The sequence below is a fragment of the Cuculus canorus genome, chromosome 4 (genome assembly GCF_017976375.1).
Source record: "Cuculus canorus isolate bCucCan1 chromosome 4, bCucCan1.pri, whole genome shotgun sequence".
Classification (NCBI taxonomy): Eukaryota; Metazoa; Chordata; class Aves; order Cuculiformes; family Cuculidae; genus Cuculus; species Cuculus canorus.
In genome coordinates this window covers 74,330,099-74,352,522 of record NC_071404.1, presented here as the reverse complement: position 1 = coordinate 74,352,522, position 22,424 = coordinate 74,330,099, and the positions used below count along the sequence as shown (strand labels likewise).

The following is a 22,424-nucleotide window of genomic DNA, read 5'->3' as shown; positions in this document are numbered from 1 at the left end:
TACCGATTAAAAAAAGGAGACATAAAATTCTTCTTACAGCTGACTGCAGTCTTAAGTGACATTCATGACATTGACAGGTGGGTTTGTGAATGTGGCTTTTCAACCTTAGCATCAAGAAAACTGATAAATTGAATCAGCTACATTTGCCAGTGATCCTACTGCACTTTTTTTCCCCTTTTCTTAAAGCAGCCAGAAAAGCCAAAAAAACCCACCCCCAACTCCAAACCCTCAATCATTTCACTACTGAGCGATAATACATTAAACCAGAGATAGGAGTTGACAATATCATGCTGCTGGGAAAAAATGGAAAACCATTCTGGGAAAAACAAACAGAAGTATCATCTGCAAAACACATGGCGCACCGCTTGCATTTGGCTGGGCGGTGGGGAGCAGGCAGCTCAGCTGCGGGCACCATCATCCCCAGAGCATGTGAACAGAACACAAAAACCTGGAGAGCAGGAACAAGGATGAGGAGGGGTTTGTGGAAGACAGCTTATTAGAAAAGGCTGGAGGATTAAGGCTACTTGTTCCAAGGAGCAGAGCAGCAGTCCTCTCTGCAGTGGTCTTTGGATGTATGAGGAGTGGATGAGAAGAAATAGTTTCCTGGGCACCCCCAGCCCTTTGGACAGCATTAAGCTCACTGGAGAGCATGGAGTGCCAGAGACAAGACTGAGACAAGCACCCATGCTGTGACATTTAGTATACCCAGGAATTATAAGTTTGTGCAACACTATTTGGCTACTTTATGAAAAATTCATCACCATCTTGCTAACCAATGCATTCCTTGTACACATGTGTTTGTGCTGAAGTTGTCTTACCCCACTGCCAAAGCAACAGAGTAGTTAGCATTTCCTTCTGGTGTCCACCTGGCCCTTCATTTCAAGCTGGTTTGCTTTGATCTTCCTCCTTTCTGTTTACTGTTATTAGCTCATTAGTGGTTTGCCTGTCTTTTCCAAGCCTGCTCCTCTGGCTGTTGGGAAATGTGCTGGGTTCCCTTTGCTGATTCAAGTTCCCTTTGCACTTCTCCACTAGGAGCAGCTAAAGAAACGAGTGATTCAGTAATTTCCACAGACTGACCAGGTTTCACAAAAGATGTGTTGCAAATTAAACAAATAATTCAGTTAAAATAATCTATGGCTGGAAGAGCTACCAGTGACAGATCACTTGCTCTGGAAAACAGGGGAAATACGCTGAATATGACTGGAAAGCATCTAAAGCTTATTGCAATACAAAGCAGCAGGATGCAGAAGTCAAAGCATCCAGGAACAAATAGAAATGTGCACATTTTCTGTCTCTGCCAGCATAGCAGAGGCTGAATCGTAGAATCATTAAGGCTGGAAAAGACTTCCAAGCTCATTCAGTCCAATCGTCAGCCCAATGCCACTGTGCCTGCTAAACCATGTCCCAAAGTGCCACGGCTATAGTTTAACACCTCTGGGAATGGGGACCCCACCACTGCCCTGGGCAGCCTGAAATTTCAGGGAAACAGAAAAGGCAGCGGATAAGGAAAGGGGAAAAAAATGCCTTTCAGAATTACATGTTGAATTAAAAACTGAAAACATTTTTCAAATGAATTTTCTACGTGCAAGTATCCTAGTTTCTCAGCAACTCCGTTAGCGACACAATGTGAACTTTGTGGGAAAGCAGCTCTGCACCACGCACTCTGGACGAGAAGCGAAGAACTTTCTTGGAGTCTATTCATAACCCTGCATTTGCATTTGATAAATTGCTTCATTGTTATACGCCTTCCCCTTTCACGTGATGATCAATTATTCTTGTATTACACAAAACAATATTTGTTTTTAAATGCTAATCTGCCAGCATTTTCTGCGTCATTAGACCAGAGGGTTGGTCAAAGTTTTCCTCAAGCTGCTTGGGTGCGTTCATCGAATAAAAAACATTTTCCATAAGCTAAGTCTCTTTTAAACATTTTATAAGACTGGCACTAATTTTAATAGCACAGTTTTAATAGCTTTTAAACAAAGTACTTCATTATCTAGATCACTATTTAAAGCTAAACCAAAGTGAATTATAATATATTGTTGAATCTCTAACAGCAGATAAAATTTTCCTCCGTGTGTTTTCAATTTATACACCAAATATTTGTCAATTCCCAAACTGCCTCCACAATTTCTTGAAAGGCACAGGATCCAAGTTTCTTCTAATTTATGTAGTTGTAATTTTTTTTTTTTCAATATAATGGAGTTATTCATAACAGAGTGAGCAGGACCACACTCAGAGATGGATCTTAAAAATCAATATTCCAACAAAGCTAAAAGCAAGGTGAGTGTTTCTTTGTAACTTTCTAAGAGAAATTTGTCCAGGCAAATCCTCTGCCACAGCTCCATCAGCAGAAAAAGACTCCTTCAGGACATTTGGATATTAGGAAAAAGTTCTTTACTGAAAGAGCATTGGCACAGGCTGCCCAGGGAAGTGGAGGAGTTCCCATCCCTGGAAGGGTTCAAAAACCATGTGGAGGTGGCACTTTGGGACATGGTTTAGCAGTCACGGTGGGGTTGGGCTGACGGTTGTACTGCATGATCTTAGAGGTCATTTCTAACCTTAATGATTTTATGACATTCAGAGCTACCAGTCAAGTGAGGTGGGCGAGCAAGTGGTGATCTGCTTTCTGCCACCACCCAGGACATGACAACTAACACAGGTGTTTGCAAAGTTTTTGTAAGAGCAAAGTGCAAAAGGGCGTGGGTACATGCTCACCACTTATGGCGAGGAGCACAACACAGCCCAGCCCTGTGTGATGCTGAGGTATTTAATGAAGCATCACCTGCTGTCCCCTCCTCACAGACCCGTGGCAGGCTCAGTGCCAGCAACTCCTCAAATACTGCTGCAAACGGTGAGCATCCACCCGCAGCTGGAGAACCACCCAGCCTGCGCACGCTTCTGCTCCTCTGCATTCTTCCCTACTTAAAATTCAGGTTTTCCCCAAGCAGTCTGTAAAATTTTTTCTCCACTTAACCTTAAATTGCCTTTCTCCCCTGCTCACAACTGGAGCTGAAATGAAAAAATTAAGCTTGGCTTGTCTTGGTGCGTCAAGAAATAAAATCAGCTCTGAAACTACTGCAGAACAGTGAAAGTAGGTTTCAGTGGGACTTTTAATGTGCTGTGAATTATAGTCACGCTTAATTAAATTACCTTGCTGAACCAGGTCCTAAATTAAAGTAAGAGATACCCTTCAATGTTTACTTGGCTCGGATAATTGAAGAAAGTAACAAAATGACGTTTTAGAGCTAATGTCAGTTAAAGTTTTAGTAATTAAATATTTCTTTATTCAAGTATCTGGCACGGCGATTTGGTCTATGGCAACTGTAGAGATAAGTGAACAAAATTCCTCAGTTGCTACCCCTGCTACAGAAACCAAACGGGGAAATTCTTAAGAACCAAGCTTACCTCATCCTGAGCCATTTGGAAATATTTTCTTTCAAGTTATTAAATGGCCTTTTGTGTCTCCTTTGCACCTCCCTTCTGGGTTCCATTTCAAGCCAACAAGGTTGAGCATGAGCTATTTACTTATTGATTTTAAGCTTGGAAAAATGGGAGAGATTTTCAAAAAGTTGGTTTCTCCTTGAGAAGTGGATGAAATTTCATACTGGCTCTTATTGAAACCAGTTCACACATCCCAGGCCTTTCCTCTCCCTACCCCCATCTCTATCCCACCCCCCCCCATAATTTGCACATTAACAAAACAAATCTGATACAATAAATCAGAATCCCCAAAGAGCTAGAACCCACTTCTACTCCGTTACATACGGGCAACTCCACCGGAGGCTGTGAAATAGCATTAGGGTAGCAGAGAGTGGCATATGCTTTACAGTATTGACTTGAATTCAACTGGAATTTGAAATAAAGATCACTGAACAGAGTTTCTTTTTTTCAGCACTAATAAAATCTGTATTTTTGGCAGCAGCAACCAAAAGCTGGCTGACACACTGAAAACAGAAACCCTTCCTCTGGCTGGTGTCACCCCGTTTCTTCCCAGAGCTGCCAAGAACCGCATGTTGCTGTTGGAGGGGAACATCAGTCATGGCTGGGCAGCCACGGTCCTCCCTCCCGCCCTGCGTGGCGGAAGCTGCTCCTGCCACCACCACACCTGGTCCTCCTCACCCCTCCTTCGGCCAGCACAGCTCTTGCCATGAGGTGGGTGCTGCAGGAAGACGTGGCTCCCACCTGCTGCTTCTGGCTCTCTGGCGGGTAAACCCAGCACCTAATTGCTGTGAGCGAGTTTTCTAGAGCACTTAGGGATCCTATCCTACACTCAAAACTGGTTGGGATTAATAAGCCAAGGGTCCAGCCTCACTTGACCAAGCAGCCACTTTGCAGAAAGCTCCAACTCAATCCCTCTGCACTGGTGGCTGGGGAAATGCTGTTCCTGCCTCCACTTGAATTAAATTCTGGGTGAAATATACCAAGGAGAAAGACTCCCCTGCTCCCATTCTATACGCCTTTTACTCTCAAAAGCATAATGAAGCATGCTTGCTTTCTGCATCTCTTCAGTTTAGAGCCTCACCAGGACAATTATTAGCTGAGGAATATTAATTCATCTGCCTGTGCCTCAGCTGATGGAAAAAATGTATTGGCACAGAAATAACTGAACAGGGAGAAAAAAATACCAGTAAAATTGTGAACTTGTAAAGGTTTTAGTTTTGATATATATTTCAAGTGTCTAATAAACCTTTCTGTAAGTTTAGATCAAACTGAAAATGTGATAATCCAAGCTCCGTGCTTTGTTGGAACAACCAAAGCTAACAGACCAACACTCGTTTTTGCTGAAGGCGGCTTTGGCTCAGTTGGTTCTGTAGCATTCCTATACCAGGTTCTTTTTAATGTTTCTTTGTTGTCACCTCTATTTATCATCCACTGTACAGCTATATTTCTGCAAGCTATCCTTTTCCAATGACACCCCGTACATGATTTCTAGTAGGATTCCTGTGAGGATGCCCATAAAGACTGAATTTACGCAGCAGCTTCTCGTCTCCCACAGGACGCAAAGAGGAATCATAAACCATTCCAAGGAAATCTTGAAACTCTGAAGCAGCAAGTCCTGAGAGAGAAAAGTACCTGATGATTGGAAGGGGTTCTCTAAGTTTCCTGGAATATGGCATCAGTTTGCTCCTGCCGGGAGCTCCTCAGTCCCCCCGATGAACCATCACTCGCAGTACTCCACTCTTACAGGCATCAGAGGCAATGTCAGTAAATAAACTGTGGAAGCCAAGGAATAGAGGATTTTTTCAAATTACTATACCTTCAAGATCAAGGAGAAGCAGCATTGCCACACAGGGATTGTTGGCTGTTGCACCTTACCCTTACAAAGTTTTATTGGAAGAAACAGAGACTTAAAAGCTTTTAAAAGCAAAAAAGTGACCTCCAGGACTGTTTAATCTGGATTGATATTTCTGGCATTCCGCTGTCAAGTCTCTCATCAGCGTCTGGAAACTTAAAATTATTAGAGTGACGTACCACTTTCTGCTAAATTCCAAGTCTCTTCAGCCTGCAAACCCCTCGGAAGGGCTATACCTGCCCGGATTCTTCCTGTCCTAAGGAAAGCTTACTACTCAGCCTTTCAATCACGCTGGGATCCTTGCATCTGGGACAGACATGCAGGATTATTTTCCTCAGCTGATACACTAATTTCTCTTCTTTTCCCATCTGTTAACAAAGATGCTCCCCTATTTCCCCAAGCCAGGAATGCTGATTACCTTCCACATTTAAATCACAGGTTCCTGAAAGGCAATTCACGCTGGGAGCATGAACGATTCCTAGCAACTGGCATTCTCCATTTCTGTAAAGGCTCTTCCCTGTTGCTACAAGACAAATACCCTCTTCTAAAGCAGAAGCAGGCAACATCGAGAAATTAATTCACAGCACTCTCTCTGCTCTAAGCAGGCCTGCTGGTTCCAAAGACAACCTACATGGAGCCCTCCTGAGCTCCAGCGAGGCATACATGGAACTGCCTGTGGCTCATTGCCAACTGGAGGGCACCGCCGGCCTGCGGAACAGCAACCACCAACGGGCAGGAAGCTTGCATACCAAGCAAGAGGGCAGCTGGTAGATCAGCTCATGGTGTAACACTGACTGCCTTCTGTTCCACTGCTTGCAGGATTAGGTGTCCAACAACCCAACATACAACAACCTGGCATAACAAGCCTTAGGAGAGACTAAGGGAAGTGGGGTTGTTCAGCCTAGAAGAGAGAAGGCTGAGGAGAGACCTTCTCACTGTCTACAACTACCTGAAAGGAGGTTGTGGAGAGGTGGGTGTCGGTCTCTTCTCCCAAACGACAGGTGATAGAACAAGTGGGAATGGCTTCAAGTTGCATCAGGGGAGGTTCAGGTTGGACATTAGGAAAAACTTCACCAACGGGCTTCTCAAGCACTGGCAGAGGCTGCCCAGGGAGGTGATTGAGTCCCCATCCCTGGAGGCATTTAAAAGACGGGCAAATGAGATGCTTAGGGGTATGATTTAGTAGTGGACAGGTACAGTTGGACTTGATCTCAAAGGTCTTTTCCAACCTAGTGATTCTATGACACACACAGGAACATAAATACAGAAACTATGAGGACTACTGTACATGTTGGTGACTTGGGGCAAGCTGATCATGACTTATTAAAATCACTGTGCTTGTACCATCCAGTGCTTCTGATTTCTCATCAGCAAATAAAAAGGTCAAACACTCAAACCTATTCAATTATGACAAAAAGTGCTCTCCCTTCCATCCCTCATCCCATCAACACCATTTCTCTAACAGTAATGCAAATGTTCTATAGATTAATATACCTGCTTTTGTCCTAAATCTACTGTAGAAAACATGTTCTGGTCTAAGAAAACAGGCTCCCTGAGGTCAGGGTCAGAGAATTGCATCCAGGTACGTTTACCTGAGCCTGAGAATACTAAACTTGACTACCTACTATGAGACATTGTGAGTCATACAAACTAACGTGGGTCACAAATCTGCCAAACCCTTAATAAACTCCATTTATACACATTATAAAATCCTTCCAGAGTCTTGGAAAAGATTTTTTTTCCTGAAAAAAAAAGGTATCTGTAAAATACAAACTTCTTGTGAACCACATATGCCACCTAATTCAGAGACCACCAATAATACCACTCTAACTACAAAGGTTATGCTCTGTAAGGTCAATCTCCTAAGAAAGCTCAAATTGGAAAATTAAATCCCTCTTACCTAAAAAAAAAAAGTTGTAGATTTTGCTTCGAAATCCATTCCCCTAATCTTCCACGTTCATTCCTCTAAATGTCCTCTACTGTGATCGCAGCCTTCTTGCAAGTCAATGAGAAAAATGGCACAGTCATCCAGAAAAACATTCCCCAAAGGCTCCCTTGTGTGCAAAGCGTTAATAATGAGTTATCTCTACCAGTAGCATTACAACATAACACACCACAGCACCACTGTTGGTGCTTTTTGTTTTGGTTTGGTTTTTGTTTCAGTTCGGGTTTTGTTTTTATACACACATAACTCTGGATGACCATTTTATTGGTCAATCACATGCAGAAAAGAAGGAAAATAATCTATTTCTCCAGTGTAACAGCACATGCAAAGTTATTAATTCACACCTTCCCCCATTTCCCTTGGAAAATTATTACGCTGGCTAATAAACCACACAGTTATGAGGCTTTCGTGAACTTAGAAACCCTGCAGCACTTTAAAGTGCACGTGTGGTTTGCTCAGCTGTTGGAGCACTTCTCACCTTAGTCACCCTTTCTCCCTGCGAACTCACATCCCAGAATAGCTTGGCATCAATGAAAACCAACAGTGTGATTGAAAGTGTATGAGATTCATGCACATTTATTCCTTCCATGACTAATTAAAGGGTTTGGGGAATTTTTTTATCCTTTTCTACTAAATGGAGCTATGTTACCAGAGATTTAGAGCTAGGGAGTTTGGTATTTAACACGTGCCGGATTTATTATCTGATTTCTAGATGAACCACTTAAAGCCCTGGTGACTTAATTTTGCCAACAGTAAACCAGAAGTAACAAATGCCACCTACCTTAAGGTGTCTGCAGAGATTCCAGTGACAACGCTGTCTAAAGAAATGCTGACAATACAAGAAATGCTGTACAATGCGATCGAGTTCTTTCTTCCAGCTTCCCACAGAAGTTCTTGTCATTAGCGAAGTAGAAAATTCAGAGCGCACATCTCTTAACGTGAACGTGGAGATGCTACACGAACAACCTCAATGCTCTGCTGCCCAGAGAACCTTGGCATACTTGTCACTTTTCTCCATGAAATCTGTTTCAGAATAAATACCATTTTTTATTAACAGCTGAACAAGAGACTAAGGATTTTTTTCTATCAGCTACAAAGAATCCAATCAATGGCAAATTAAAAAAATAAAAGAAAATCAGTGAAGGAAACAAGGCACTTTCTCAACACCAAATTTCTGTTGCATATCAAATATTCTTAAAAGAGACTCTTTGAGGAACATCCTGCCATCAAACTGCTAAATGACTTCTAAGTCAACATCCATGAAGAATTTTGCTCATGGATGACTGACTCAAATGTGCTGACAACCCTACTTTATCTCTATTTGCTAAAACGACTAAACGATAAATAAACCCTATCAAGTACGTTCCAAAATGTTGCAAATAAACACTGCACCAATTTCAGCAGGGACCTTGCAGGACACTAAAAAAAAAAATAAAAATAAATGTTTCTAAATAGAGAAGGAACTGATCCATACAACAGCTTGCATAATTTATCCTTCTCCAACTCAAAATGCCAGAGAAAACTGATCAAGGTCACTGGTGCCCTAAGACAAGTGAGAGCTGTAAGGCAATCATCCTGTTGTTTCTCAGAACGGATTTTCCTTCTAGAGCTGCTGATGTGATCCCTTTGGACACAGGGTCAATAAGTGTCCTGGAAAAAAGGTTTTTATTTCATGAATAATTTCCTTAACTAGTGTTGAATGCTATACGTGGCACTAGATGTTTCTGAAATGACCTTAAAGCCCACCCAGTTCCAACTTGATAACTCCCACTGGATCACATTACTAAAACCCTCATCCAATCCGGCCTTGAGCACCTCCAGTGATGGGGCATCCACAACTCTGGGCAACCTGTACCAGTGCCTCACCACCCTCACAGGAAAAGAATTCTTCTGCTCTCCCACCTTAAAACTGTTATCCCTTGTCCTACCCCTGCACTCTCTGATAAAGAGCCATTTGGGGACTTAAGCTTGGAAACACCTGGCATGCCAACCGAAAAAGTCCAGCTGCATTGCTTATCTAGTGCTTAAGGCACTGTGCTATGGCTTTCCCCTGGAATTCACTCTAGATAAGAGTTTTTTTCTTCTTTATTTTTCAAATCAGGATTTAAAAAAAACCAAACAAACACCCCAACCCAGCACCTCCTCAGCAGACATTCACCATCATTATTACTTCTTCCTACAATGAAAGTGATAATGGGAAATGCCATTAAAATAATCTGCCTCTCAAAATAAAAGTGGGTCTGACAATCAAATAATGTTATCCACCAGTCTGGGAAGACTCTATGGACTGACGCTGGGAGAAGAACTCTGTGACACATCCAAGCTTTTCACCTCTGGGAGATGGGCACAGAACGGACATTCATATCACAGTATTTCAGAAACTACAGAAGCAGTGTGAGATCGAGGCAGAATGCGAGCAGTCATCACAAGGGGCAGTACCAGGGTGATCAGCACCAAGAGGAAAGGAGAAGCCCAGAACAAAGCATACTGTGATGAAAGCCAGCAAAAAAAAAAAATAAAAATCAAACTGCTTTCCTTGATTTTAATAAATTATATAATGACAGTACTTCAGATTATTTTTTTCTTTCTGGAAGGAATTAAAGGAGGTGGTTGGAAAATTAGAGGAAAGGAATAAAATCTGCTCTTTTTGAATTGGGAAATGTGTCTTCCTGGTGGCCCAAGACCCCCAAAAAGGAGAGAAAACGAGCATTTCTACCAACAAAACATTCTTTTCTTCACTATCCCACACTTTGACAAAACATTTTAAGCAATGCTAAGTCATAACAAACCACAATCACAGGAAGGAAGCAAAGCTCAGTTAATGCTTTATACATCTATATTCCAGCACGTATAAAATCATACAGCACTCCTCGATATATTTTCTGAATACTTGGCAACAATGCGCTAAATCTAACCATGGTTGCTTGTTGGCTCTTTCTTCCTGTAGTCAGAGGTTGAAGACTTATGAAGTGGTGTCTTTCATCTTTTGAAGTTTGTAGGAGCCATTTTTTTTTTTTGCCTTTAAGTACACAATTTACAAGGTTCAGAGAGGGTAAAGTCAACAAACTGTGCCCAGCAGCTGGAACACAGAGCAGAGGAACCAGTTCCTGTTGGGGTTGGGTCTACAACTTTCACCAGGAAAGCTCAGTCCTCAGACCAAGGCACTTTGTTCTTGTCGCAGAATATCCCAGTGCACCCTGAGAAGCTAACACTCTCAGAGGCCTCATCATGGAGCTTTTACAGTTTCCTTTAAGGCTCTGAAATTCACAATGACCTGAAGCACTATAGGTCAGCATTCTTCAATCAGTGCTGAACTGTGCTGTCTCTAAATGCTCTGAAGAGGCCCAGGCAGCCATTATTTACAGAAGCATATGAGACAACTTTATGTCCAATGCATATCAGATGAGTTTGTGTTGATAACTATCCCTAGAAAAGTCATTTCTATGCACATAAAATAGATTAATTCCCACACTACAGGCTGTCCTGAACATTTACTGATCTATGTCTAAATTCAGTTTCTTCCTACAGTAGAAATGTATCAAAGCAAAAGTTAACAAGACACTTGCCCGGAGTATCTTCCTCAAGGAAGGAATGGTCATTATTCACAATGTAAGTATTCATATCTATTTATATACTTATTAACAGTCTTCGTTCATACCTTTGAGAGAAGGGACACTCGTGCCAAAACTCACACTCCTACTCAAGCAGATCAGTGTTGGGAGACAAGCTGGTATTGCTGCCACAGCTCTGCAATTGGTGACTCCCAGTTCTGCTCTAAGCTGTTGCATTTTGCATTAAATGGTTTTCCATTAGCGTAAGAGCTTGTCACATCAGTTTAACAAGAGTAACATGGGTGAAAGTCATCCCTTACACTGGAAGAAAAAGAGACATTCAAGTTAATTAAGGCCACAGAATGGAAAATTTGTATCAGGCTATTTGGAAACAGCCACCACTAGAAACAGCTTAATTTACTGCTCGCAAATGTGGTAAAATTGGAGGCTCTGACTTGGGGGGGGCAAAAAAGTATATGTATTCTTCATGCTATGTAAGCATGGCTGAAGTTGCTTTACCTGACACTTGCAGGAACACAAGGGTGACGACATTCTCTTCTCCACAGAGAAAGATGCCATCCTCATACCAGTTTGACTCTGTGTGCTCAACCCTGCACATCTCTAATTCACGACTGGGATTCTGTCCTGAACAAGCAGTTAAGTTGAGCAAACTTGCTACCTTGGAAGGTAAAGCCATCACACAAAATGTTCTTCTCCAGTCTCTTGGCTAATTTGAAGTCCAACCTGAACACCAGATGAAGACTGAGCTTTCAGAGCCAGGAGGAAGCATTTCAAGGATGTATCCAGCACATGAATACTTCCAGAGGTCAAAAGGAAGGCTCTGTAACAATCCCTCACTTCTTTAAGAAAGAGGATGTACACCTTCCCAATAATAGAAGTTTAATGGCAGTTTTCTATGTGCTGCCAGGCTGACCCCCACACTGAGCATCTGCTGGACTGAAATTCAAGACATGTAGATGCACAACACTGCCTTGCAATGCAGAAGCCAAAGTCATACCTCGAAAGAACAGCTTGCTGTTTAGTTTGTGTAAGGATTATCTAGCAGTGTGACTTACAGCACGCACGCTTTTCAGGGAGACAGAGAAGTTTTGGAAACCACAAGTCCCTTCTGACACTAGATGGGATCAAGTTATGTCACTACAGACTGCACAGCCACAAGATTTGTGGGTGCCCTACGAGAGATCTAAAGGCAGATTTCGATGGCTGCTCCAGAGCATCCTCTCTGTACCAGTAGGACACAAACACATGAAACCAGAGTTGGGTGTTCCCAGAACAGCATCACTGCAAGATCAGATGATGCCAGTGAACGTGCTGCTCCTGTGGAATCCAACCGGAAGGGCCTGCCAGGGACAGACGGTGTGTGGGAAGAAATGCCTGCAGCAAAGGGCGTCAAACCAGAGCACCTTGGCTGTGCTGCAAACAGGGTAATATGGTACTTTCCCACATGGTCAGCCAGCTAGCCTGGCCAGCAGGAGAGAGATGTAGCAGAAACATCTTTCTTCTAAAGGATTACTCCTGGCTCTGGAGAGGTCTGTAATTTTTGGCAGGCTTCTGATGGGCTGCACAAAGGGAAAAGGAACCTCTTTGCTCCCTCTCCCACACTGTAGCCATGCAAGGCCCAGCCATAACGTAGCTCTTAATAAAGAAGCACAGATGTGCCCTGTAGGCACTTAAAAGGCTAAAGGAAAAAAAGAAAAGAAACAAAATGTTCCTGTGTGTTTCATAAATCGGTATAAGCGTAACGCAACCTACTATCCGAGATAGAAAATGAAATATCTTAAAAAGTATTGAATCCTCTGTGAATTTTCTCAGTGGATCGGCATGAAGCTATTTAGCCCAGATGTTTCTGTAATTCTGATGCATTAGGAGATGCACGGCATTGTAGCCAAGTGTTAACATAGTCAATATAATGTAAAACATGTAAAGATAGTGGCTTCCAAAGTTATTAGATGTTTTCACTCTAACCACTCTACTTCCTTAAGCAGCTTTATTCTCTTTACAAAATGCACTTACGTTTTAGCGCACATGGAAGAAGAACAAAAAACCTCCCCTCTCCCCCATCAAAATCTAATTCTGTGCATTCCCTGGAAGAACACACAAGGGCCAAGTTAAGACTGACATGGAGCCTTTCAGAAATGGAAATCTCCTCTCTCAACAGCACTGAACAGCAATACTCAAACTACAGGCAAACACAAGGCCAACAGCTGGGTACCACGTGAGCAGGTGAAGAAGTGATGGTGAGATTCTTGATGACAATTTGGTGTCCCAAAGACAGAGTTTCTCACTGCATGGTTCGTGTTTGCATCTGTGATGGATTTAGGGATTTGTAGAGGTAGTTTTAAAGATATCTAGGCAGGTGCAATGTCTGTGTTGAAATGGCCTAAGCAAAGGATGAAGTAATAATGGGAATATGAAGTAGCACAGAAAAGGTAACAGCACGTGCTTACAAGGATGCAAGATAAAGAGTGCAAAGAAATAAACTGGCACTCTCTATAGAAGAATGACAGAATGGAATACCTTGCACTGAGAGTCTTTTTGGAAAAGCCTGAATTATTAATCATAGTAACAGAGAAGAGTTTAAAACATCTGAGAGACCATTTCAGCATAATCTACCTGTCAGGATATGAGCTTTGTAATTAATTCTTCCAGACCTTGTTAGGTGAAAAGGACAAAACCACACTCCTAAACTAATGAACTCTTGCTACAGCTTTGAACTTGCAGTCCCAACTCTGTTTTCACGGAAGTACTTGCTAGAGCACACCTCACACTTAGACAGGAAACCAGTACTGAGAAGCGGAATGATTTCCACTGTGGTCCAAGTGGCGTTTGTTCCATTTTTTTTTTCTTAAAGCAACTTCAGTTTGGTCTGGATTTTTTCATGTCCTTTGAAGGCAAAGAGACATTACTCGAGTTTAGGCCTTATAGCACATCCTGGTGCAAACCACCATGGAATACACACTGACTGCTAATATGCTGATTACCCTCTAGAATAAAGTAGGCCACGGAGGGTTGATTTCACCTCTACAAGATACATGTTTGGTGACCAAATTTTCTATATGCCACTTACCAACTATTCTGCCTCATTTTTTACCCCCTGGCTACACAACAACTCATCATTAGACTGTATTTCCCGTATAACCACTTAAATTCACATTTCCAGCAGTTACTTTTATTTAAAAATATTTTGGGATTTTCAATTTGTTCAGATGAGAAACCTGTACTTTGAAAAACAAGTTTGTAAAGCCATAGCAGGTGGCAGAGTTTGTCCTCCTATGTTCCAGAGCTTAATCCCAAACCTTACATTTTTCATGGATAATTTAAACCATTCTGGTCTTTTCAAGTTGGATACAGTCCTCAATAGCTGTTGGACAAAAGCTGATGACATCTGTAACCGCTAGATAGCTCTCTTCTCTTTAACAACCAGAGAATTTAAATGCATTTATGAAAGAAGTCAAACATTCAGCCTGTTAGATTGTTCTACACTGTTTCTAAATTAGAGTACTGTGTCCAGGTCTGGAATCTCCAACATAATAAGGATATGGAAATGTTGGAACAGGTCCAGAGGAGGCCACAAAGATAATCAGAGGGCTGGAGCACCTCTGCTATGAGGACAAGCTGAGAGAATTGGGGTTGTTCAGCCTGGAAAAGAGAAAGCTTCAGGGAGATCTTATAGCAGCCTTCCGGTACTGAAAGGGGCTACAGGAAAGCTGGGGAGGGGCTTTTTACAAGAGTATGGAATAATAGGATGAGGGGGAATGGCTTTAAATTGGAAGGGGGAAGATTGAGATTAGACATTAGGAAGAAATTCTTCAGGATGAGGGTGGTGAGGCACTGGCCCAGGTTGCCCAGGGAAGCTGTGGCTGCCCCATCCCTGGAGGTGTTCAAGGCCAGGTTGGAAGAGGCTTTGAGCAACCTGATCTGGTAGGAGATGTCCCTGCCCATGGCAGGAGGGTTGGAACTGGATGATCTTTAAGGTCCCTTTCAGCCCAAACCATTCTATGATTCCACAAATCTAAAAACTAATTCTTGTATCACCCATTTCACCTTTATCTATTTGCCAGCTCAAACGTTAAATGAAGCAATAACGATGTAAAGTTCCTTAGTAATTTGAAAAAGGAAAACATAAGGGATAGTGAAAAAAGAGGTGTATTCTTCAGCTCTCTCAACTATGAAAATATTGTCATATAGCCATTACTGTCATGTTTATTTGCAAACACAGAACATCCACACAACTCATGATCTGGATATTGTAACAATTATTTAACTTCTAAAATGTTTTTTGAAAACTGTGAGAAAGAAGAAACAGAAAGCCCTGATAATTCTGATAATAACACATTTTGCCTTGGGTTTACTCACCTCCTTCTCTATCACTACTTCTCCTGTGCAGGCTTTAACAAAGAAGCCACTAAATGTCCAGAAACAGAAAAGCTCCATAGGTAAGAATGCTAAAAAGCATGGCTAGAGAACTTCTGCTGAGAACTCAATGCCACTGTGCAGAAACCACAGGGTAAACACTGCACCTGCACAGGCCACCCAGTCATCGCTCTGAAAAGTCTCTTTCTTCAGTATGAGTAGATCCTGTCCTTACACTTGAACTGCAATGTGCTTTGGGGTACAAAACTGATTCAACCCCTGCAATTTAACCACTGAGAGCAAACAGCACCTGAACATTCCATGTGGAAACTTCCTGCATCTTCGTTGGGAGAAAAAAGCATTTTTTCTCCATTTCAAATAAAACACTGAATAGAAAAATAATAGCTTAAAAACTGCAATTATTACTCACTGAGATTCTGCAAATGCTGGTGTCTCAATTCTCTTTTCCCGTGAAGTGACTAACTAGACCATTGTCTTTCTCTATCTGAATAATAGGCAGTAAGGACCTCATCAGAAATGATCACTTGTATTATCCAGTTTCTACACTTCGTTTTACAGAATTACTTCTTTCCTGTGTAATTTTCACTGATGTTTAGCTGGCTCTCAAACAACTCAGTGTCCACTTTGCTCAAGTAGTTTCAGTTTTTTCAAGAATACAACTGTTGCAGCAAAAATATATCATTTTCCTGATATATAGCTCAAACTTCTCTTGTGTTTGTACGTGAAATATGAGGCCAAAAGCAATGCTGCATTTGTGAGTACATACAGTGACAGACAGAGACAGCAAAATGCCTGCAAAGGAGAAACAACACCTCCAACACCTGAGCTGGAAGAAGCTAATTCACTAATATTTCAAGAATGTGTCACCCGAAAGCATTGGAAAAGAAATAAATCATCACAGCTACCATACTGTGCTATCGCTCTGTCCATTCCCAGCAATAAGACTTTTTTTTCTCAAAACTGGCCCTAAAGAAATGTAAGAAAATCTAGTGTGACTCAAATATATCTACATGAGGCCAACACAGACTTTAAAGCTCCTGTTGTAGACTGGCCAGTCCATAAATTACTATATTTCTTTTCATTATTGAAATACAGCCCATCTCTGGGTTTGGTGCAATGTTTCTTGAAATAAAATTTATCTTGACTTTACTTGGTTTTAAAAGCAGGGATTTACTGCTGACTTCTTGTAAAATTTGTTACCAGTACTTCTTATTCTGTTCACAAAAAGCAAAGAAAGAAAGGACAGCAGTGACTTTTGCATGAAAAACAGACTCCCTAAGGCACAAGCAAGGGAATGCCATTTATCAGTGTAAAAACCACAGTGCTGTTACGGGAAAAACTGCAAGCCCCGTGTTTCGTGTATGAGTGGTGGCTGAGGTACAGTTAGTGCTGCCTCGAGCGGGTTACCTCTGGTCCTATTTTAATCATAGAATGTCCTGAGTTGGAAGGGGCCCACAAGGACGATCGAGTGCAACTCCTGTCCCTGCGCAGGACAACCCCAACATTCACACTGTGCGTCTAAGGGTGTTGGCCAAACGTTTCTGGAATATTGTCAGCCTCAGTGCTGTGCCTGCTTCCCTGGAGAGCTGCTCTAGGGCTCCACCACCCTCTGGGGGAAGAACCTTTTCCTAATATCCAATCTAACCCTCCTCTCGCACATCTTCCTGCCATTCCCTCGGGTCCTGTCATTGGTCACCAGACAGAAGAGCTCAGCGCCTGCTCCTCCTCCTCCCCTTGTGAAGAAGCTGCAGATCACAATGAGGTCTCCCCTCAGTCTCCTCTTTCCAGTCTGAACAGACCAAGTGACCAAGTGACTTCAGTTACTCCTCATACACCTTCTCCTCTAGACCCTTCACCAACTTTATGGCCTCCTCTGGACACTTTCCAGTAGCTTGAGATCCTTTTGGTTAATTTGCCCAGTTTTTTTGCCCACATCTGCACACAGCACGCAAAGGCCACACTTTAACACCATCTACCTTGCTTTCAACATGGGGAGCTGCAGCCCTGACCATCTAAGACAGATGCTCATCAGATGTCGCTGGGGAGATCTTCGCACAAACTACTGATTTATTTTCAAGGCTCAGAGGACTTAGAGTGCCATTTTCCTATTCAGTAAGGCAACGCCAGCATTCATTAAAAGCATTTACACCAGCAGCAGCTATTTTTTGGAGACTTCAAGATCGATTTTTGATGCTTAGCTGCAGTATTGGATCAGAAGCCGAATGTTTTAAGTTCAAAAATATTATTCCACTGTGTTCTCACAATACATGGTTGCAATAATTTTTCCCAAATTCTATTAGGGATGCCGGTTATAAAATATTTCTAATTAGAAGAAGGAAAACCTGTCAGAGCCACTGTATTAAGCCAGCTTGCTTTCTCAGATGTACCTGCAGAGAAGTTTGATTTGATTCAGTAGCCTTTTCATAGAGGATTCTTACATTGGACAACAATGCAGCCAAACACCAAGTTCTGATTTTTCAGCTTTGACGTATCTTCATTTCCTCTTCCTTACCCCTGCCCCCTCAGGGATTCTGCAGATCCTGTAGGAGATTGCTCACCTGGAATATAAAACCCAGGGCCTCCACCTATGGACTCTTATTTATTGATTGTTCTTCCCTGACAGCTCTGAACGCAGATGCTTACATTCCACCTCCACCACTAATTTCTTCTCCATATCCTTACTCAGTCCTAGCTACTGCATCACTCCTTTCCTGGCTTTCCAAGCTGCCTTTCTTACTATCGCAGCAAAAGCACAGAAGATGTAACCTGCACAAGCAGCCATCCTCGCTCAGTATTTGATCATGTCCCTTCTCCATTCAAATCCCTCTGTCAGATGCTCACAGAATCATTGAGGTTGGAAAGCACCTCTAAGCTCACCCAGTCCAACCACCAGCCCAACATCACCATCCCTGCTATACCATGTCACAAACTGCCACTGTTTTTTAACCCCTTCAGACATGGAGACTCCACCACTTCCCTGCGCAGCCTCTGCCAGTGCTTCACCAGTCTTTTGGTAAAGAATTTTTTCCTAATATCTATCTGAACCTCCCCTAGAACAACTTGAGACCATTTGCTTTCATCTTATCACTTGTAGCTTGGGAGAAGAGGCCAGCACCCACCTGCCTGCCATGTAAAATTCGTCCCACTTCAAAAGCTGACAGGGCTCTTTCCCTCACCAGTCATACCGATCACCAAGCTTTGCCCTGGCCTATCCCTTCCAATCCATCACCAAATATTGTCCTGTCCATCTGTCTGTCACACTGTCACACTCCACGTCTTTCCCCACTGAGAGCTCACACAAGACACAAAAGTGTCTTTTAATGACTCTTCTCTGTGCTGTGTTGAGCGATGACTGAAATGGGCTTGTGAAGGGAATCTTGTTTTCATAGAATCACAGAATGTCCTGAGTGGGAAGGGATAAACAGGGATCATCCAATGCAACTCCTGTCTCTGCACAGGAGAACCCCAATATTCACACTGTATGTCTAAGGGTGTTGGCCAAATGCTTCTGCAATATTGCCAGGCTTGGTGCCATGACTGCTTCCCTGGGAGCAGCTCCAGGGCTCCACCACCCTCTGAGGGAAGAGCCTTTTCCTAATATCCAACCTAACCCTCCCCCGGTGCATCCTCCTGCCATTCTCTCAGGTCCTCTCACTGGTCACCAGAGAGAAGAGCTCAGAGCTTGCTCTTTCTCCCCTTGTGAGGAAGCTGTACACCACAATGAGGTCTCCTCTCTGTCTCTTCTCCCAGGATAAGCCCTCTTCCTCCCTGGCAGAATCAGTCACACACAAATTTATTCCCCTTCACATTCCAAATATGTTTGCAGGATTAAAACATATATTCAGTATTTGTCCCAGCGAAACACTGCCTGTTCATAGCCTTCCTCCCATTCTTATGGGTTTTCCAAGAGCACCACATCTTGCACTCATGAGCTCTCCAGAAAGACAGTGAATGGGACCATGTTACACCCGCTGAGACCTGCCCTTTATGAAAGCACTGTCGCAAACATAAGGAATGAAGTTTGTGACCCATCCTATGCAATACTTTTGTCAAAGTACAGTGCAAACCAGGAATTAGGATGGCATATCAGCTACAATTTAGTTTGATTCTCTGGTATACTCTCACTGAAGAGGGAAGAGCAGAGAAGAAAAAAAAAATTATTAACTTCAATTGATTGTAGCCTTAAAAAAGTCATTAAATGTTCATTTTAAACAAAAAACAAACCCACAGCAAAACCCAAACACAAAAGGCGGCAGCAATATGAATGTAGTAAAATCCTGGTCCCACAGTAAATTAAGGGACAGAAGTCTGGTACGTTTCAAGCTGTGGAACTGCTGTCCATGTGGAAGCCATTCAATTAGAGACCCCCCTCCTGGCAGGAAAGCACTCAAGCCTCACACACTTAACAGCTTTTCAGGGCAGCAAATAGTCATATACTCACCAAAAACATGCACAAGACAAAGGGAAAACTTCAAAACGCACACAAACCATGCTTGTCTGCCAATTGCATTCCATAAATGTCAATATTGTACTCCTTAGGATTAGTCTCTGTGATATCTTATAAAGAAAACAAACCACAAAACCCAAAGTACAGCATCTGATGATGAAAAAAAAATCTGCTATAATGCATTCATTTGTTACCAAATAATGTTTCCTTAACTAGAAACTGTGTTTCCCTTCCAAAGACCATCCTTATCTTATTCATGGTGCTGCCTGCTGCACCGTGTTGTCCCCCTAACTGAAGGAAATTCATCAATATTGGTCCATGCACACAATCACCATTCCAAAAGGTGATCACAGTCACTTATGCAAAATAAAGTAATAAGATAATTACAACTTTACTTACTTCAGGATATAAAATGATCACATAAGGACTGGGGAATAGGTTTTCTAGCTCTCTGGTCTTCAAGACTGCGGTAAAATCAAGCTCTGGGGTCTCCAGGTTTTCACCCTTACAAAGCACGTGCTCCAACTTACTAGCAGAACCCGGCAGTTCTGTACCAACTATAAACCAAAGTAATTTCTTTTTTCTCCTCTTTGTAAACACACCTGAAATAATAACCAGTGAAAGTAAACTATACCTACTGGACCATTTCTGAATGCATATACCAGGTTGTGTTAATGCAACAGCCTTTAGCATACTGAGAATCACACAAATGAAAACTCTTAAGTTAGCTTTGAAGAGAATAAATGATCCGGAGTATTAAGCATGATCCGGAGCATGGTAAGCAAACGAAGAAAAAAAATACAGAGCAAGCTACTGTGCTGTATTTTCTGCTTTCAAAATACATAAAGGAACTCAGTTTTTTAAAATTTAAACAATGCTGGCACACAACATCTATGTCATAGTGCCAGAGGTGTACAGAATTCAGGGACCTGTCTACGAAACTGGGCCTTACCTTGTGTGAAGTAAAGCTGTCTTTAACTGTGGGGTCAAACGATTTAGTACTTCAGACCATTACATGGATTGAGGGAGCACAGATGTAAAAAGAGACAAGGTTCCTTACTAGTAGGCAACAAGTGCTTCCTCTGGTTAAAGAGATGACATCAAGCTTGCAGAAGAGCTGGTACAGGATGAGACTGAGACTGCAAATCACTGAAATCAATGGGGGTCACAAGTGTGCAGCATCCTGACAAAACCAGCATTTTTCAAGCTTTCAAGCACAAGACAGCTTCAAAATCACCCAAGTAGTTCCAAGCACGTGAAAGCAAAAAGCACCGTACATGTTTTAGTCTTCAGGAAAACAGAACACCTTGTTTAAAACAATGGGTTCTCCCAGATTCCTCACAAGAGCTCCATAAGGGGAGGTTCAAAGCATGCCGCCCAACTGCAACAAACACAACCACCTGTTCCCAAGGTTGATCTAACATTAGTCTTCTCCTTTGACTTAAGCACTCATAACTTCAAATACTATGCAGATTGAACTCATATTCCACTGTTTGGGAAATACTTAGTCTCCACAAATCCTTTTCACAATTCAGTTCCCTCAGTCTCCAAATAATTTTTCGTTTTGCCCTCGAAATTTCAGAGCTGCAGCAGAGAATTTCCAAAGCAATTCTGAAAACTGTAAATATCAATTAAATTAGTAAAACATTTAAGACTGACAAATTACCTTTACTCTAGAAGGAGCTCCAATACACAGAGCAGCTATTCTTTTTTTTACATAAAACATTACTTGCAATTCCCCTGCTGCAACTGCAACTGAAAAGCACTACACAGTACTTAACACAGCTGTAATAAAAAAATGGTTAATTCCATTTGAAAGTCCTGAAACAGTTTTCAAACACAACAAACTTCATCCAAAAAACAGAGTCATAACATTGCAACAGCCACTAAACCCCAATATTAATTGCAAAGAATGAGAACATTTGACTGAAGTAACAAAATATTAACTAGGCTAAGGGTAAATTCTTGGTTCGACTCATGTGATACGCTGCCTTCCGCCTGTAATGATTTCGAGTGCAACACCATGTAGGAGCACTATAGCTATCTCTTAAGAAAACAGGTAACTCAAAACACAACACGTTTCTTCACACTTAACTATCTGAAAGGTTAACTTCTCTAAGGTGTCTTTCTCCTTTTTTCATTTGACGTCTTCTGGCAATCAAATCCCAGTGCCTCACATCTCTCAAGGTTATACAATGTTTTCAGGACAACTGTGGTTGACACATGAATTTCTCATATCACAGAAGGCGTAAAAAACCTCATTTTGCATAATTTGTCACCTGAAAAGATCAAAACAGATCACATGAATATAAGAAAGTGTGAGAGCCCTACCATGTGTTCTGTCAGCCAGCGGCGCATTCAAAAGCCCTGTAAACACAAAGTGAGCACAACCAGACCGAGAACCATGGGCAGCAGGACTGCAGCCATCAATTATTTAAGGAAAGTCTGCCTGGAGACAGCCATGCCAAGCACCTGAATCCACTTTAATGGTGGAAGCGGACACATATGCTTGGGGACTTCAAATCCTTTATGAGTAACACTCGCTTGTGATGTATAAGCAGAGTGCAAGCTTTAAGGAAGATCACAGTACGTGTGTGGTGTTCTGTGCAGTTCAACCGCCTTCGCTCAGCTTGGGTTAGCAACGCGCAGGGCCTATAGTTCAGTTTGCTGCTGCACAGATGAAAAGTCAGGACTTTCAAGTGATCTGGCATAAATTACATTTCCACATCACAGATCCTTGCCTTAATAGTAATTACATGAAAAGGCCTAATGAAAAATTAAGTGAATAAT

The 22,424-nt window shown here is 42.1% G+C and overlaps 1 protein-coding gene across 21 annotated transcripts in view; it reads right to left on the bottom strand.

Moving 5' to 3' along the window:
• PRDM5 (PR/SET domain 5) overlaps positions 1-22,424 on the bottom strand; it is a 201,033-nt gene that overhangs the window by 51,199 nt on the left and 127,410 nt on the right. For 14 of the 21 annotated variants that reach the window (XR_008449528.1, XR_008449525.1, XR_008449529.1 and 11 more), the window contains exons 19-23: positions 10,900-11,113; positions 8,023-8,264; positions 7,197-7,350; positions 5,077-5,217; positions 3,409-3,542 (exon numbers count right to left, since the gene is read on the bottom strand). The gene's annotated coding sequence lies outside the window, so the exon portion shown is untranslated. Of the gene's footprint in view, positions 1-3,408; positions 3,543-5,076; positions 5,218-6,242; positions 6,429-7,196; positions 7,351-8,022; positions 8,265-10,899; positions 11,114-22,424 lie in introns of all 21 variants that reach the window. The other 7 variants (XR_008449510.1, XR_008449516.1, XR_008449513.1 and 4 more) reach the window with 6 other exon arrangements.